This window comes from Panthera uncia, chromosome B1, assembly GCF_023721935.1.
Source record: "Panthera uncia isolate 11264 chromosome B1, Puncia_PCG_1.0, whole genome shotgun sequence".
Classification (NCBI taxonomy): domain Eukaryota; kingdom Metazoa; phylum Chordata; class Mammalia; order Carnivora; family Felidae; genus Panthera; species Panthera uncia.
The window spans coordinates 195,619,014-195,639,056 of record NC_064811.1 but is presented as its reverse complement, the minus strand read 5'-3'; positions in this window follow the sequence as shown (position 1 = coordinate 195,639,056).

The following is a 20,043-nucleotide window of genomic DNA, read 5'->3' as shown; positions in this document are numbered from 1 at the left end:
ACCCAGGCGCCCCTATATTTGCTTTTTTTATGGCTTCCTTTATACAGCACAATTATTTTGACATTTATCTATGTTGCTATAGCAATGGTCAGTTTCTTTTTCATTTCTTGGTGGTGTTCCATCGCGTGAATATGTCACCATTTGGGTATGCATTCACCTTTTGATGGACATTTGTGCCGTTTCAGCCTTTGGGTAACACAAAAAATGATGATATGCCCATTCGTGGGTAAGTCTTTATATGGGCGTACATTTTTTTTTTTTTTTTGAGAAAGAGAGAGTGAGAGTGAGTAGGAGAGAGGGTTAGAGGGAGAAAGAGAGAATCTTAAGCAGGCTCCACACTGAGCATGGAGTCCAATGCAGAGCTGGATCCAATGACCCTGAGATCATGGTCTGAGCCTAAATCAAGAGTTCAGCGTCCAACCATGTGAGCCACACAGGTGCCCCCAGACAAACACTTCCATGTCTGTTGGGTAAATACCTACGGGGGGAATGAACGAGTATATGGTAGGTGTGTATTAAGCTTTTTAAAAATTGTTGGACTGTTTTCTAGTAATTGTTCTTTTTACCCAGTTTGTTCTATGAGAGTTCAAATTCCTATGCATCCCAGCCCAATCTTGATATGGACACTTTTTTCTTTAGCCATTCTAACGGGTGGGGTAGTGGCTTCTCATCGCGGTTTTCGTTTACATTTACCTAAACTGACGACTGAGTCAAATATCTTTTAAGTACTAAATTGCCACGTGTATATGTTCTTTGGTGAACTGTATGTTCTCATTTTTTGCCCATTTATGTATAAGGCTGTTTTTCTTATTATTGGGTTTTGATCACTATTCAAGTGTGTTCTGGATACAAAATCCTTTATCAGATTTCTGATTTGTAAATATCTTCTCTCAGTCTTTGAATTTTTTATTTTATTTTATTTTTTATTTATTTGTTAATTTTTAAATTTAATTTAAGTTCAATGTTAATTTTATAGTAGGGTCTTCTTAGGGGTGGAAGTTTTAATTTTGATAAAGTCCAATTGATCAATTTGTTGTTTTATAGATTTATTCTTTTGGTGTTGCATCTATAAAATCCCTGCCTAACCTACAAAGGTTTTCTCCTGTATTTTCTTCAAGAGATTTTATAGGTTAGGTCTGACACACTTTGAGTTAACATTTGTATGTGGCATGAGATATAAAGCTCGTTTGTTTTTGTATTTGCATTTTACAAGGACTGTCTTCTCTTTCACTGAATTACTACTGAATTTTTACTAAAAGTCAATTGATCTTACCTGTGGGGCTATTTATCTGGAATCACTAGTGTGTTCCAATGATGCATTTGCCTATGCTAATGCCAAAATCATACCTTGTCTTGACCATTATAAGTATATTAAGTCTTAAAGTCATAGTATAAGTTTTCCAAATTTATCCTCTTTTTTCAAAGTTGTCTATTTGCATTTCCATATAAATTTTAAAACTAACATATCAATTTCTACAAGAAAATTCTGCTGCACTTTTGTTTGAAGTCACGTAACATCTATCCATAGATGAATTTGTAAAAATTTGACATTCTAACTATATTAAATATTCCATTCTATAAAAATGAGGTATTTCTCCATATGTCCTTCTTAATTACTGTCAATAATATGTTGTTGTTTTTATCATAGAGTCCTGCATATAAATTTTACATAATTTATCCCAAAGTGTTTCATATTTTAATACCATATTACAATATTTTTAGCATTTAATTTATTTTTGAGGGGAGTGAGAGAGAGAGAACAAGTGGGAGAGGCGCAGAGAGAGGAATAGAGAAACCCAAGCAGGATTTCTGTTGTCAGTGAGGAGACAACATGTGGTTTGATCTCACAAATCATGAGATCATGACCTGAGCCAAAATCAACAATCTGATGCTTAAACAACTGAACTACCAGGCGCCCCACCATATTTTAATTTCAAAATCCATTGGTTCATTGCTAGCATAGAGAAATACAACTGGATGTTGTATGCTGATATTGTATTCTGAAAACCTATTCAGCTCACTAATTTATTTTAATAACATTTTTCTAGAATCCATGGATTTTTCATTTAGAGTAGCTTGTAAACTATTCTTACCTTTTACCTTTTTTTAAAATTTTATTTATTTCTCATGCCTTATTGCACTTATTAGAATCTCTACCATGATGTTGAATTAATATCATAAGAGTATATGTTTTTGTCTTTGTCCTGATATTAAAGGAAAATAACTCTTCTGTTATTAATAATGTTATCTGTTTATATTTATGCTCTTTATAAGTTTCAGAAATTATCCCTTGTTACTACTTTTTTTAAAAGTTTTAGCAGGGGTAAATGTTGAATTTTTTTGTATGTTTTCATGCATATATAGATTTGATTATAGTTTTTGATCTTTTAATATATTTCATTACTTTGATTGATTTTCAAATATTAAACAAATATATATTCCTATAATAAATTTGCCCAACTCATTGTATGCTATCTTTTTTATGTTTTGTTACCTTTGATTTGCTGGAAACTTGTTTTCCACATCTATTTTATGAAGAATATTGCTCTGTGTTTTTCTGGTAACCTTTGTCTGGTTTTGATATCCAAGTAATGCTAGCATCATAGAATGAATTGTGAATTCTCCCTTGTCTTCAGTTTTCTGGACTATTTTGTATAGTGCTGGTTTACTTCTCCCTTAAAATTTTTTTAAAAGTTTATTTTTATTTTTGGAGAAGGGGGAGAGGCAGAGAGAGAGGAAGAGAGAGAATCCCAAGCAGGCTCCAAACTGTCAGCACAGAGCCCAACACGGGGCTTGATCTCACGAACTGTGAGATCATGACATGAGCCCAAATAAAGAGTTGGACACAACTGACTGAGCCATCCAGGCACCCCTTCTTCCTTAAATATTTGACACAATTCACCAGTGAAGAGATTTGGGGGGGAGGGTTTTAGCAATAGATTCCTTTTCTCTAATTGATATAGAGCTAATCAGGTTAAATCTATGTCATATTTTTTGAAACTTGATAGTTTGTGTCCTTAAGGAAATGTCCATTTCATCCGTGTTGTTTGATTCATCATCTTGAAATGGTAATACTTTATTATTCTCTTGATGGCTTACTATCATTCTAATAAGTTTTAATGTAAATAAATATTCACTCTGGGTGCATAACTTTTTTTTTTGATCACAAAAAAAAGGATTTCAAATTATTTAATTTCCTGGAAATATTCAGGAACTGCTCCTGTGATTACCTTGCATCACCTTGGTTGTGGATGCTCTTCTCAAAGGCACTTTGCTAATTCAAAAACATCTGCAAGGCCATCCTTACCTAATTGGCCTGGCATCAAACCTCCTTCCACTTGAAGTTGACTGGTAATGAAGATGGTCAGCAGATATTTTGAAGGATATATGATCTCTGGGACTAAGTTCTCTGAGTACAAACCCATTCATTTTCAGAATGTGGACTCTGAACGCTAAAACTACTCTTGACTCAGAATTCCTTCCATCAAAACCCCAGTGATTTAGACTCTCCTGACCCTGTGCACTAGGAAGTACTTTCTTGAAGAACCGTGAGGAAGAGAAGAGGAAGAGAGGTACCAGACACATGCCTGCCATGATTAGCTAATGTATAGCTGTTCCTGGCGTCTTTTACAACAACAGTAAGGAACAATTAAGAACATATGAAAATAAAATACAGAGAACAAGAGATAAATGACTCCATGGGACTCACAGTTCTTTTGTTATGATTTTCTGTCATGCTACTATCTTAGCTTTTGGCTCCTTTCTATTTACCTTAAAATATATCATTGAACATTATTCCCATTATTAAAAAGGAACTTGAAAGTTTTTTTTTTAATTTCATGGATTATCTGCCTATGTTATGTTCTTGGAACAATTTCTCTACCTGCTTACTCATGTATGATATAAGGGATCTCTTTCAGCATTGATCCTCAAAGACAGATAATACAATTTTGTCCATAACCATTTAATACACTCCCAAACGTGTTTTGGGTAAATTTTCACCCGACTGTATACTTAACCCATCATGGCATTACCATTTCTATTACTCCATATTCAAAAGTAATTCCACCTCTAGAAATGTATATGTGATGGTCTTCTAGGATTTTTTTCACCGCAAAAATTGTAGAGATGCTAATAAAATCTGTTATCCATTTTTTCATCAAATTTTACTCTATTTGTCCAAAAATGGATGATTTTGAAAAGTACAGGATTCAATATTTCATACCAGTTTCACTCTCCTACAAAATTCCTGACATGCAAATCACATCAGGAAAACCCTCACAGACCAGATGAAGGATTTTCATGGACTAAAGAGCCAGGACTATGAGGACTGGTCCAGCTCCCAAGTAGCAATCTCCTGGGCTACGTCCATATATTCACATATCAAGGAAAATGAACAACAGCATAGCCAGGAGGAAAGCTAAGATAAAAATCAAGGAAAATGGGACCATGTTATTGACATGAAGGGCAAATGCACAAAGACTGAGGTGAGGGCCAGTTTTAGTCACTCGGCAGAAGTATATTCTTGAGTGTCGGGAACACGGGGATTCCTGCCATCACAATGGAGCCTCCTGGACAGTGGAGTAGAGCTTAGTGGTTAATAACAAACTTCTATGCCAGACAGGTTCAAACGGAAATTCTGGCTCCTCCTTTTCATGTCCCTGGGAGAATTTTTTTTTTAAATCTCTCTAATTTCAAGTTCCTCAATCTATAGAATAGTGATAATAATAGCACGTACTTAACATGCTTACAATGAAAATTACATAAGAACTAATGAAAAGACTCAGTGCCGAGCCTGGCAAAAATGAGAGAAATAAACGTCAGGGCCACAGACTGAACGTGCACGTCCCCCCCAAAATTCATAGGTTGAAACCTAACCCCCGGTGTGATGGTGTTAGGAGGTGGAGCCTCTGTGAGGCGAGTAGGTCATGAGGGTTGAGCCCCCATGAATGGGACCTTATCAAAGAGACCTCAGAGAGATCCCACCTCCCTTCTGAATAGAGATGTTTATGTGTTCACACCAGATACCAAATGTGCCAGAGTATGGATCCTGGACTTTCAGCTTCCAGGACTGTAAGAAATAAGTTTGTGTTATTTATAAGGTGCCAGTTTTTGGCAGTTACAGCAGCCCAAATGGACTAAAATATTTAGCATATTATCATCCCTGTTTAGAAACAGAGACACAGAGAAGTGAAGAACGCTGCCCGTTTCCACCCCAAGCAAACAGCAGCTCCCAGTGCCCAAGCCAGTCTCTTTGACCTGAGCTCTTGCAAAGCACACTTACTCTCCTACTGACTTACTCTGTTTCGAGTTTTGTCAAAGCCTTGCACTTGTTACCATGTTCCCGAGCAGGCATCCTACTATAAATATTTAAGGTACATAAGTGACTGAACAGTGTACAGAGATTACGTGAGCCTATGCTCACGTCTAGACAACCCTAGCGTTCCTGAGTCCCCGTGGTGCCCTGTGGTGCCATTAAGATATGCAGTCACATGAGAAGACCCAATGCTGCCAAAAGTAAAAGCAGAAAAGGACAAAGTAGAACAACTCAATACTTAACAAATTCAGATTAATAATCATAGTAATAATATTAATAATAATAATAATAATAATAAAAACCCAGCAAGTATCCTCACAAATACTCAACATGATATTGTCCACATAAAACAAGAAAATGATAGGGGGGCCTGGGTGGCTCAATCAGCTAAGTGTCCAACTTCGGCTCAGGTCATGATCTCACGGTTCATGAGTTCAAGTCCCATACTGGGCTCTGTGCTGACAGCTTGGAGCCTGGAGCCTGCTTTGGATTCTGCGTCTCCCTCTCTCTCTGCCCCTCCCCTGCTCACGCTCTGTCTCTGTCTCTGTCTCTGTCTCTGTCTCAAAAATAAATAAACATTTAAAAAAAAGCAAGGAAATGATACAATGAATAAAGAAAATTGGAAATGGATAACCTTCTATATGGTGACAGACTACTGTTTTCACAATAACCAGTGAGATAACATCAAATGTTTTAGGATCGAAGTGTAGCTTAAAAATTACAGGTAAATGGCTTATTATGACAGAAACAACACCTCTAGGTTAAGAAATAGTCACAAACCAGAAAAGAATACTATATATTTTATTATATGCTTCTATCATTTGGATTTAAAATGTCTTGTGCATTTATTGATGATTCTGTTAATCACAGTTATAATTATATTCATTTATATTTTACCAGTAGAATCAGGTTTTTTTTTTGTTTTCTGGGAGTTATTTTTAATAAAAATACAGGAATAAAAAGCCCAAGATTTCAAACTAAGAAAATTCTAGCCAAAAAGCCCAGCCGGAACCTCTTCAGAGGGTTTATGAATATTTCCCATAACAGCAAGATGGAAAGCCATCTCAGATCTATAGTAGATTCCAGTGACACTGACCCTTTGGTAAACAAAAAAGGAGAGAAAAGGACAGAGAAAGAGAGAGAGAGAAAAAGATCATGCCTTCTGTGATCATGCCTTCTCCTCTTTTAGACTAGAAGAGGAGATTCATTTGCGAACAGCATGGTTATTTTCTGTTTACTTGTTTGTGTTTGTTTTTCCTCCCCCAGGAGTATGGTTTTGACCTCGGCAAGAGCTGCTTGCGAATGGATGTACCTAACAGGATCCACGACACCCACGCTTCTAACAGACACACAGTAAAGAAAAGACTGTAGTTTGGGTAGAGTCTGATTCGTGGCATTCAATTTTAACACAGGAAGAATGTGGAACTGTATATTTTGATTCGAGGTGGTTTATCATATTAAGTCTGACGGGCTGCCTGCATCAGTGGATACAGAAGGGGTCTTCTTAAGCTTCTCTCTCAGGCTCTCCCCCATTGTGACCAAAAGAAAGAAGATGTGCAAAAATCTGTCCCTTCTACATAGAAGCATTTGACCTCTGAGAGCTGACCACCTCTCTACATCACATATTTGTTGAAATGCAAGAAAGGGAAGAGAATGTTGAATCTTAAACAGGTAAATCCCAGTATGTCCCTGTGATGATGAATTTTTTGTGCCAAGGTAGGTAGGCTGTCATTCCCAGATGTTTGGTCAAACACCAATCAAGATGTTGCAGGTGATAAACATTAAAAAAAAATGTTTATTTTTTTTAGAATTCTTTACTTTTAGGTTTTATTTTATTCATTTTGAGAGAGACACCGAGAGTGAGCAGGGGAGAGGCAGAGAGAGAGGGAGAGAGAGAATCCCAAACAGGCTCCACACTGTCAGTGTGGAGCCTGAGGTGGGGCTCGAACTCATGAACCGGGAGATCACGACCTGGGCCCAAGTTGGGCGCTCCACTGACTGAGCCACCCAGGCGCTCTACAGGCAATTAACATTTAAATCAGCGTCTTTGAAAGTACAAGTTATCCTCCTCCAAGTGGGTGGGCTTCATTCAATCAGGTGAGGGAGGAAAGAGTGAAATTCACAGAGGAAGAGGAACTTCTACCTGCAAATGGCCGTTAGACCTAAACGGCAGTATTAAGTCTACCCCGTGCCGTCATCCTGCCGGCCTGCCTGGTAGAACATGAACTTGCAAGCCCCACAGTCACATGGGCCAGCTCCCTAAACTGGAACTCTCTCCCTCTGTCTAGCATTTGATATAACGATAATTCCATCTATGTTAATAACGACTGCATTATGTCTCCTTTAGGTGCAATTTATATGTAACTCGCGTTAATTCATCAGGACAGGTGAGGTCTTCCCGACCTTCCCTCCTCCTGCACGGCTCACGTAGGCCGATGGGAGAATTCTCTCTATCACTGTCATCACGGCTCAGGCTGCCGGGACCCATTCCACTGAAGGCATGCACTTATGAACGTGAATTGTGCACTGCCTTTTAAAATTTCTGCCCAGAAAAGACTCAGTCACTTTTGTTCACATTTCATTGGCTGACATATGACATTACCTCACTTAACTTCAAAGAAGGTTGAGAAGTTCATGTCTATCATGTACCCAGAAGAAAGAGAAATTGATTTTTCTCGTGAGACAAAGGAACAAAAGCACTCTATGCCTTCTACACACAACATATGGCTTAGCACACTTTCTTCATGTGAGATACATTCACCCTGTTCCCAAGGGATAGAATTTAAATCCAATTATGTGTCAAGGTCAAGTCTGGGATCTCTGAACGACACACCCTTTTTTCTCATATGATATTCCACTGTTACTGCTCTGGGTAGAGAGCATTTGAGCCAAAAAGAAATCTCCCTTGCTTTCATACAACCCACATAGTATTAGAATGGGAACAAGGTCGCCATGATGAGTCCTGCCCTTTGGAAAGAGGACAGACATAAAACACACACACATCACCAGTCCATAGTGGTTCTGAAACACCGCAGGCAAGACACAGAGAAGGGTGAAGAATATTCTCTGCTGACATCTGATTCTTACCTTCAGGGGCCCAGGGTCTGTCACTGGGGAGGGTTCTTCCTTTTCCATTCTTCTCCTTGGCCGCATTTGTGGCAGGCGATGGAGATCATGCTCTCACGGGGCCCACACACTCCCTGTTGGCTGTTCTCCGCCAAAGGAACACTGGGAGCTTCAGTTTTGTTGTCCAAACTGAACGGACATGAATGGTTTTCAAGAATAGGATTTGGGTTTCTTTGGCATACAATTCTCTTCAAACAGATCTCATGTATTTGATTACAGTCAATCTTTACTGCAATTTTCCTTTTTTTGATCATTGGACCCACTATTTTCTTCTGTTTAGGGCGTCAACATGTAAATACCATTGTAAATGGGAACTTTCCCTAAAATGGGCAGAAATTCATTTCCCTGCCCTTATTTCAGAGAAAAACTGATGTAAGTAAGAGCGATAGACTGGAAGCGATTTTAGTAAATGGACAGGAAGAAGCTAAATGCAGGCCAGTTAATTCTTTGAAGAAATAATAACACATGTCAACCCAGTTCAAACATAAAATTCATATGTAGTTTATTCAGAGAGAGAGCTGCTAAAGACATTCAGGAATGTAAAATTTTATGATTTCAAAAGGAATTTTCGCTACTTGAATCTTAACTGATAATGACAAATATGACCCTGCCAGAATGACAAAAATATATTTATTTGTAGGAGACAGTGCATCATTTTTGTGCGGAAAATGGCTATGAAACTATAAATCTGGTGTCCGGTGAACGTAGATTAAGCTCCCAATCACTTCAAAATGGACTGCGCTTTTGGGATTCCACTTTATGAAATTACATAATTAATGGAGCAAATACTCCATCATAATATTAGGAGACTAAGAAACTAATGCTTCTTAAACCAGTATTTTTGTATTTAGTAAAGAGGCTACTTATTTGGAAGAGGGAGAAAAATGTGACATAATTTCCCCAATTTTATTTTTTAATGCACGAAAAAAAAAAAAAACAACCTACCATTATGATTTAAAGAATAGTGCATATATGTCCATTTTTATCAATATTATTCAAATATGCGATATACAACCAAATAAAATATTTCTTAGGGTTTAGTTAAGTAACTTCCAATTTTAGTAAAACTGTAAAATTGTGAATCACATTCAGATGAAAAGCACTTTTATTAATACTCCAGAAACATAATTTTTAACAATTTTTTAATGTTATTATTTAGTTTTGAGAAAGAGAGAGACAGTCAGAGAGATACGGTGTGAGCAGGGGAGAGGCAGAGAGAGAGGGAGACACAGAATCCCAAGAATCTGTGAGCACAGAGCCTGACACAGGGTTCGAACCCACAAACTGGGAGATCATGACCTCAGCCAAAGTTGGATGCTCAACTGACTGAGCCACCCAGGCGCTCCTCCAGTAGCAGAATTTTAAGGATGAAAACTCAACATCTTCTAATTTTAAACTAAAGATATAATATTATATTAATATAAAAGTATTCTATATATTAATGTAAAAATCTGAATGTTTGATAACTAAGCTTAAATATTGACAGTAACATGAGCGCTGTTAAAATATATGCTTATTTAATTAAAACTCTTGGGAGAAGATGGCAATGTAGGAGGATGCTGGGCTCACTTCGTCCTGCTGATGGCTTAAATTCCACCCACATTGGCCTAAATAACCCAGAAAACCGATGGAAGACTAGCAGAATGGACTCTCCAGAGCCAAGCATAGACAAAAGGCCCACGGAAGAGGGTAGGAAGGGTGGAGAGGCGGTGCGCGATACAGGGACTGGCGGGAGGGAGCGAGGGCAGTGGAGGGGCAGCCCGCCTGGCAAGACAGAGCCCCCTAAGTCTGGCTTGCAAAAGCCGAGGGGCCAGACTGCGTGAGTTCTGACAGCCAGCGGGACTTAACATCTGGAATGTTAAAAGTCAGCAGCTCTGCTCTCTGACAGCGGGGAAGGCTAGAGGTCATCAAGTCCTCCCTCTAAAGAGACTGTGGGACCAAAAGCCCACAGGGTTACGGGCAGGAACCACAGTTTGAAAAACGCCTGGGGCCTACAGGAGGGAGAGCTGTTGAGCCCCAGAAGGACAGAGCTCGTGGGGGATGAGGGAATACTATGAAAAATTCTGTGCCAACAAACTGGACAACCTGGAAGAAATGGACAAATTCCTAAGCACCCACACACTGCCAAAACTCAAACAGGAAGAAACAGAAAATTTGAACAGACCCATAACGAGAGAAGAAATTGAATCAGTTATCAAAAATCTCCCAATAAATAAGAGTCCAGGACCAGATGGCTTCCCAGGGGAATTCTACCAGACATTTAAAACAGATAATACCTATCCTTCTCAAGCTGTTCCAAAAAAGTGAAAGGGAAGGAAAACTTCCAGACCCATTCTATGAAGCCAGCATTACTTTGATTCCTAAACCAGACAGAGACCCAGCAAAAAAAGAGAACTACAGGCCAATATCCTTAATGAATATGGATGCAAGAATTCTCAATAAGATACTAGCCAATCGAATTCAACAGCATATAAAAAGAGTTATTCACCATGATCAAGTGGGATTCATTCCTGGGCTGCAGGACTGGTTCAACATTCGCAAATCAATCAATGTGATACAGCATGCTAATAAAAGAAAAGATAAGAACCATATGATCCTGTCAATCGATGCAGAAAAAGCATTTGACAAAATTCAGCATCCTTTCTTAATAAAAACCCTCACGAATGTTGGGATAGAAGGAACATACTTAAACATCATAAAAGCCATTTATGAAAAGCCCACAGCTAATATCATCCTCAATGCAGAAAAACTGAGAGCTTTCCCCCTGAGATGAGGAACACGACAGGGATGTCCACTCTCACCACTGTTGTTTAACATAGTGTTGGAAGTTCTAGCATCAGCAATCAGACAACAAAAGGAAATCAAAGGCATCAAAATTGACAAAGATGAAGTCAAGCTTTCACTTTTTGTAGAAGATATATTATACATGGAAAACCCGATAGATTCCACCAAAAGTCTGCTAGAACTGATACATGAATTCAGCAAAGTCGCAGGATACAAAATCAATGTACAGAAATCAGTTGCATTCTTATACACTAATAATGAAGCAACAGAAAGACAAATAAAGAAACTGATCCCATTCACAACTGCACCAAGAATCGTGAAATACCTAGGAATAAACCTCACCAAAGATGTAAAAGATCTGTATCCTGAAAACTATACAAAGCTTATGAGGGAAATTGAAGAAGATATAAAGAAATGGAAAAACATTCCGTACTCATGGATTGGAAGGATAAATATTGTTAAAATGTCAATGCTACCCAAAGCTATCTACACATTCAATGCAATCCCAATCTAAATTGCACCAGCATTCTTCTCGAAGCTAGAACAAGCAATCCTAAAATTTGTATGGAACCACTAAAGACCCCAAATAGCCAAAGTAATTTTGAAAAGACCAAAGCAGGAGGCATCACAATCCCAGACTTTAGCCTCTACTATAAAGCTGTAATCATCAAGACAGCATGGTATTGGCACAAACACAGACACATAGACCAATGGAATAGAATAGAAACCCCAGAACTAGACCCACAAAAGTATGGCCAACTAATCTTTGACAAAGCAGGAAAGAATATCCAATGGAAAAGAGACAGTCTCTTTAACAAATTGTGCTGGGGGAACTGGACAGCAACATGCAGGAGGATGAAACTAGATCACTTTCTTACACCATTCACAAAAATAAACTCAAAATGGATAAAGGACCTGGATGTGAGACATCTCACCTGAATGTGAGACCCCAGAGGAGAAAGCAGGAAAAGACCTCTCTGACCTCGGCCGCAGCAATTTCTTACTTGACACATCCCCAAAGGCAAGGGAATTAAAAGCAAAAATGAACTATTGGGACCTCATGAAGATAAAAAGCTTCTGCACTGCAAAGGAAACAATCAACAAAACTAAAAGACAAGCAACGGAATGGGGAAAAGATATTTGCAAATGACATATCGGATAAAGGGCTAGTATCCAAAATCTATAAAGAGCTCACCAAACTCCTCACCCGAAAAACAAATAATCCAGTGAAGAAATGGGCAGGAAACATGAATGGACACTTCTCTAAAGAAGACATCCAGATGGCCAACAGGCACATGAAAAGATGCTCAATGTCGTTCCTCATCAGGGAAATACACATCAAAACCACACTCAGCTATCACCTCACGCCAGTCAGAGTGGCTAAAGTGAACAAATCAGGAGACTATAGATGCTGGAGAGGATGTGGAGAAACGGGAACCCTCTTGCACTGTTGGCGGGAATGCAAACTGGTGCAGCCGCCCTGGAAAACAGTGTGGAGGTTCCTCAAAAAATTAAAAATAGATCTACCCTATGACCCAGCAATAGCACTGCTAGGAATTGAGCCAAGGGATACAGGAGTACTGATGCATAGGAGCACTTGTACCCCAATGTTCATAGCAGCACTCTCAACAATAGCCAAATTATGGAAAGAGCCTAAATGTCCATCAACTGATGAATGGATAAAGAAATTGTGGTTTATATATGTAAGGGAGTACTACGTGGCAATGAGAAAGAAGGAAATATGGCCTTTTGTAGCAATGTGGATGGAACTGGAGAGTGTTATGCTAAGTGAAATAAGTCATACAGAGAAAGACAGGTACTATATGTTTTCACTCTTATGTGGATCCTGAGAAACTTAAGACCATGGGGGAGGGGAAGGAAAAAAAAAAGTTAGAGAGGGAGGGAGCCAAAGCATAAGAGGCTCTTAAAAACTGAGAATAAACTGAGGGTTGATGGGGGGTGGGGTGGGAGGGCGGGGGGGGGGGGTTATGGGCATTGAGGAGGGCACCTGTTGGGATGAGTACTGGGTGTTGTATGGAAACCAATTTCACAATAAATTTCATATAAAAAAAAAAAGATCTGAAAAAATCTAAAACTCTATTTTCTTACACGCAAAAGTTTCTCTAGTAAGGCAAGTAAACTTTTATCTCATTAAATCAAACTCTGTATTTGAAATAGTCACAGGTTGACATGAAATTGTTAGAAATCACAAAGACACCCCATTCACCCTGCGTGCAGTGATAGCATCTTGTAAAGCTACGGATCACTATCAGTCAGGATCCTGACCCGGAGGCAGTCAGGGTGCACACATTTCCACCACCTCCAGAATCCCCCAGGGGGCCCTTCCAAAGCCACGCCCACATCCCTGCCTCCCCTCCCCCCCCCAATCAACCACCAATCTGTTCTCCATCTTGCAGTTCATCATTTCTAGGTCCTTACGCAGGTGAGTTTATACATCATGCAACCTCGTGAGACTGGAATTTCAGTGCGATGCTTCCAAGTGGTTGTGCATGTGGGTACCTCATCCTTTTCTCTTGCCAGGTGAGGCTTCGTGGTATGTCTGTACCAGTTTGTTTAACATTCACCTGGAGAAGGAGCGCCAGGTTGTTTCCAGCTCAGTCTATTATGTATAAATCTGTTGTAAATGCTCACAAATGATTTTTTTTCTTTCCGTATGAATGTAAGTGCTCATTTCTCTGGGATAAATGCCCATGAGTGCAATTGCTGGATCATGTGGTAGTTGAATACCCAGCTTTTGAAGAATCTGCCAAACCATTTCCACCGTGTTACGTACATTCCCATTGGGAGTGTACCCCTGATTCAGATTCACTTTCTCTGCACCTTTGCCAGCATTTGGATGTTGTCACTTGTTTTTTTTATTTTTTTTTATTTTTTTATTTTTAGCCATTCTGATGTGTGGATAGTGGTACCACATTGAAGTTTTAATTTCCATCGCCTTAATGGCTAAGGACGTTGAATATAATTTTATGTGCTTATTTATAATTTTTATATCCTCTTTGTTGAAATGGCTGTCCTTTGCCAATTTTTTCCTCCCTTCCTTCCTTCCATCTTTCCTTCCTCCTCTTTTCTTTTCTCTTTTCTTTTCTCTCTTCTCTTTTCTTTCTACTGTTGAGTGTTGAGAGTTATGAATATATTCCGCCTACCAGCGTGTTGCCAGATACATGATTTGCTAGTATTTTCTCTTGGTTTCTAGCTTGTCTTTTCATCTTCCTAAAGGAGTCTTTCATAGAGCAAAAGCTTCAAATTATGTTCAAGTCTAACTTCATCCATTTCATTTCCCTTTCTGGATTATTCTTTCAGTGTCAAGTCTAACAGTTCTTTGACCCTAGATCTTAAAGCTCTTTTCTTTTCTTTTTTTTTCCTAAAAGTCTTACAGTTTTAAAGTCTGCAATCTATTTTGAGTTAATATTTGCATAGAGTGTATGGTTTAGGTAGGGGTTTACATTTTGCCCATTGATGTGTAACTGATCCAGTACTGTATTTTGAAAAGGCTATCCTTCCATTGAATTGTCTCTACCCCCTTGGTCTGCAATCAGGTAGGCATAGCTGTTCATGTTTACTTTCAAATTCTCTGTTCTGCTGCACTGCTCTGTGCTCACCTCTTTTTAAGCATTAAAGAAAATATCATGTAATATATTTATTCATCAATTTCGTTTGCTAATTGTAATGTTCCATTCGCTCTCTCCTCAGCATGGTGTCAGCGTCTACTGAACATAAGTGAGGCCATGTCAGTGATTTATATCCATAAGTTTTACATGTTGAATGTGGACAGATTTTACATGAACCCCTTACCGTCCTGGCTCCTAAAGTTCTTTGGGAATCTTGCATGCTTTCCCTTTCCCATCTACCAGTTAACTAACCATACTCTATGACAATAAAGGAAAATAGGGACACGGGGGACAAGGATCCTGAACTTCTGAATGACTATGGAGTAGAACTCATTCCCCAACTTCCTCCAATACATGCACAAAATAATGTTTGTAATAGCAGCTCATCGTGATTTTCCTATTCCCTCACTCTTAATGTCCTGGGATAGTCCATTTCTCTATAAAGCATTGTAAGAACTCCAAGAAATTATAGGTTTTACCCAACACCAAGCTTTAGTAGTTATTAGGGATGAATAGATAGAAGAATTCACAGTGAGTGCCATCCTGTCTGAATTCCCTCCCCAAAATACATCAGCTGCAGCCTGCTGACTCCACTTATCAAGGAGGGCATACGTGAGTTTCTGAGGGACTGACAAGCCCCAGCTACGCACGTATTATGAGTTAGCCAGGGATCTTTCCTATCAACAAACAAGGAAGTCTGGTCTAATCCAAACTTGCCAACTTTAGGAATTCCCAGGAGGCAGAAAGTGATTATAAATCGCCTTTTAAATATTTTAAATATCTTTTAAATACCTTCCAGGGGCGCCTGTGTGACTCGGTCAGTTAAACCTGTGACTCTTGATTTCGGCTTAGGTCATCATCTCACAGTTTGTGAGTTCGAGCCCTGCATCAGGCTATGCACTGACAGCACAGACCCTGCTTGGGGTTCTCTCTCTCTCTCTCTCTCTCTCTCTCTCTCTCTCCCTCCCTCCCCCTCTGCTGCTCCCTCATTCGCTCTTTCTCTCTCTCTAAAAAAATAAACTTTAAAAAAAGATTAAATACTCTCTTCCCAATTTCTTTGGTTCAAATTCTCTCTTCCACAAAGGACAAGAACTTAAAAAATTGTGTATAAGTTTTGAATTTCAGGATTTTAACTGGTCTAAATTTAGATGATAGAATAACAAGTAAAGGCAATGATTCGTTTACTTTGCAATGAAGAAAGGACACATTAAATTACAAAATACCTAACATAATAACTGTCCTTAAAAAGTGTGTAAAGTGAAATATATAAATGATCCATTATTTGTTTGTCATTATTTGGTTTGGGAGACTTGGAATGTCTGGCATTCTTCTGGCAAAGTCTAAATATAGAAAGTTGAGAACATAATCACATGGTCAGTGTGGTAAGTCTCTCTCTTTTTTTTTTTTATGTTGGGTTTCAGTTTCATCCATTCAAAGTTGTCAAGGAACTCTCAATAAATTCAATAAATGGCTCTCTTGTCATTCTGGTGAGCACAGTTTAGATTTTCTCCTGAAACTAAGGTACATGCATTACATCCTTCATGTTTACTTTTTAGATAGTTAATATTTATCTTTTGAGGAAAACAGATAAAAATTTATATTTTGAATTTTCTGCACATAAAAAGCACTACTATGAGAAAGAATGACATATATATGTACATATATATATACATGTATATATATGTATATATATAAATGTTTATTTATTTTTGAGAGACAGAGTGTGTGTGAGCAGGGGAGGGGTAGAGAAAGAGGGAGACTCAGAATCAAAAGTAGGTTCCAGACTCCAAGCTGTCAGCACAGAGCCCGACACGGAGCTCAAACCCACAAACCATGAGATCATGACCTGAGCCAAAGTCAGATGCCTAACTGACTGAGCCACCCAGGCACCCCATGACTAATATATTTTTTAAGTTTTTATTCTAATCACTCAGTGCTCATCATGACAAATGCACCTCTTAATCCCTATCACCCGTGCAATACATCCCCCACTCCCTGTAACCATGTTTGCTCTCTCTAGTTAAGACTCTGTTTCTTGGTTTGTCTTGCTCTCTTTTCTTCTCTTTTGCCTGTATCTCTCCATTCTTAAATTCCACACATCAGTGCAATCATATGGTGTTTGTCTTTCTCCGACTAACTTATTTCACGTGTATTATATTCTAGCTCCATCTGTGTCTTTGCAAATGGTAAGATTTCAAGAATAACTGATATTTTAATTTTCAAAATTAGAGTGAAATCGCATAAATAAAAAAAAAATACATCAAAACCAGCAGGAAAGGCTCAGACACAATCTTACCACAAAGTATGCTTCCAGCATACTGGAGCTATAGTCCAAAACTATAACAACAGACAGACCATATGGTGGGCCACAAACAAGTCTTAATAAATTTAAGATTGATAGTGCACCAATCATCTTTTCTGACTGGTTTGATGCTAGAAATCAGTTACAAGAAGAATATTAAAAAATCCACAAATATGTAAAGGTTAAATAACATGTGTCTGAACAACCAACAGGTCAAAACATAAAAATAAAGGGGAAATAAAGAATAACTTGAGACAAACGAAAATGGAAATACAACAAACTCAAAGTTATGGGATGCCATAAGCAGTTAAGAGAGAAGTTTATAGCAATAAATACCTAAATTAAGAAAATGAAAGATCTCAAATAAACAACCTAACTTTATACCTCAAGGAATTAAAAAAGGAAGAAAAAGTAACCCAAAGTTATTGGGCGGAAAGAAACAAAACAAAGACCAGAAAAGAAATAAATGAAATGAAACTAAAAGAAGTAGAAGAGATCAATGATGGGTCGCCTGGGTGGCTCAGTCGGTTAAGCGTCCGACTTCGGCCCTGGCCGTGGTCTCATGATTAGTGAGTTCGAGCCCCGCGTCAGGCTCTATGCTGACAGCTCAGAGCCTGGAGCCTGTTTCAGATTCTGTGTCTCCCTCTCTCTCTGCCCCTCTCCCGCTCATGCTTGCACTCTGTCTCTGTCAAAAATAAATAAACTTAAAAAAAATAGAAAAAAAAGATCAATGAAACTATGACACATTTTTTGAAATGATAAAATTGAAATACGTTCAGGAAGACAAGTTAAGATAAAAAGAGGAAGATTCAAATAAAATCAGAAATGAAACAGGAGAAATTACAACAGATAACAGAGAAATACCAAGGATCATAATAAAATACTATGAAATATCATATGCCAACAAAATAGATAACTCAAAATAAATTGATAAATTCCTATTAACAAAAAACCCTAAAAACAAAACTTCAAGAACTGATAAATGAATTCATTGAAGTCGTAGGATGCAAAATCAATGTACGGAAATTCACTGTATCTCTATACACTAATGATGAAACACTAGAAAGAGACATTAAGAAAACAATCCAGTAATCACACTACTATTTACCCAAAGAATACAAAAATACCAATTTGAAAGGATTTATGCACCCCTATGTTTATTGCAGCATTATTTACAATAGCCAAATTATGGAAGCAGTCTAAGTGTCCATTGATAGACGAATGGATTAAGAAGATGTAGTGTATATACATGATGGGATACTATTTAGCCTTAAAAAAGAATGCAATCTTGCCTCAGTCAGAGAAAGATGAATACCATATGATTTTAGTCATATGTGGAATGTAAGAGACAAAACAAATGAGACAAGAAAAATAGAGACAAACCAAGAAACAGACTCTTAACTATAGAGTTGTTGGTTACCAACAACCAAATTGATGGTTACCATGGTTGAAATAGGTGATAGGAATTAAAGAGTACACTTATCATGATGAGAACTGGGTAATGGATAGAATTATTGAATCACTATATGGTACATCTGAAACTAATATAACATTGTATGTTAACTCTACTAGAATTAAAATTAAAATCCTAAAATAATTTCCTAGAAACATACAACCTACCACAACTGAAAAATGAAGAAATAGACCAGACCAATTATAATTAAGGAGTTTGATAAGTAATCAAAAATCCCTCAATGAAAAGTCCAGGAACAGATGGCTTCACTTGTGAATTTTGTTAAATATCTAAAGAAGAATCAATACCAATCCTTCTGAAAGTCTTCCTTAAAGTGGAGTAGGAGAGAACACTCCCAAACTAATTTTATAAGATTAATACTACCTTGATAGTAAAACTAGACTAGAACACATACACACAAAGAAAATCACAGGCCAGTATCCCTAATGAACATAGATGCAAAAATCGTCAACCAAATGTTGGCAAACCAGATTCAATGGTAGATTATAAGGGTCATGTACCATATTCAGGTGGGAATTGTCACTGGATGCAAGGATGACCCAACATACCCAAGTCGACAAATGTGATACACCACATTTAAAACATTAAGGATAAAAATCATGATCATCTCTGGGGCACCTGAGTGGCTCAGTTGGTCAAGTGTCCAACTCTTGATATCGGCTGAGGTCATGATCTCATTGTTCATGATTTCAAGTCCCACATCGGGCTCTGCACTGATGGTTTGGACACTGCTTGGGATTCTGTCTCCCCTTTTTTCTGTTACTCACCAGCTTTCTCTCTCTCTCTCTCTCAAAATAAATAAACTTAAAAAAGTCATATGATCATATCAACAGATGCAGAAAAAGCATTTGGCAGAAATCAACATGCTTTCATGATGAAAAGTCTCAACAAACAGTATAGAAGAATGGGCCTCAAAATAACGAAGGCAAAGGAGAGGAGCACACAGCTAATATCATATTTAACTTGGAAAAGTTTTCAACTTTTCTGTAAGATCAGAAACAAGACAAGGGTGCCCACTATCACCACTCTTATTAACATAGTCCTGGAAAACCCAGCCACAGCAATCAAGCTTAAAAATTTTCTTAATATTCAAGTTACTAAGTATTTACGAGGTGAATTTAAAGGGACAAATTGCCTTTTCATTCTGCCTTTAGGTACAAAAAAGAAATGTCCTTGTTCAAAACAATAGACTATCACAAATTAGAAAACATTAAACAATGGGGTACAGGGGTGGCTCCAGTTGGTTGGGCAGCAGGATCCTTGATTTTGGCAGGTCATGAGCTCATCGTTCCTGAGATCAAGCCCCACGTTGAGCTCCCACTGATGGTGTGGAGCTTTCTTGGGATTTTCTCTCTCCCTCTCTCTCTCTCTCTGCCCCTTTCCTGTTTACACACATGCTTGCACACCCCCT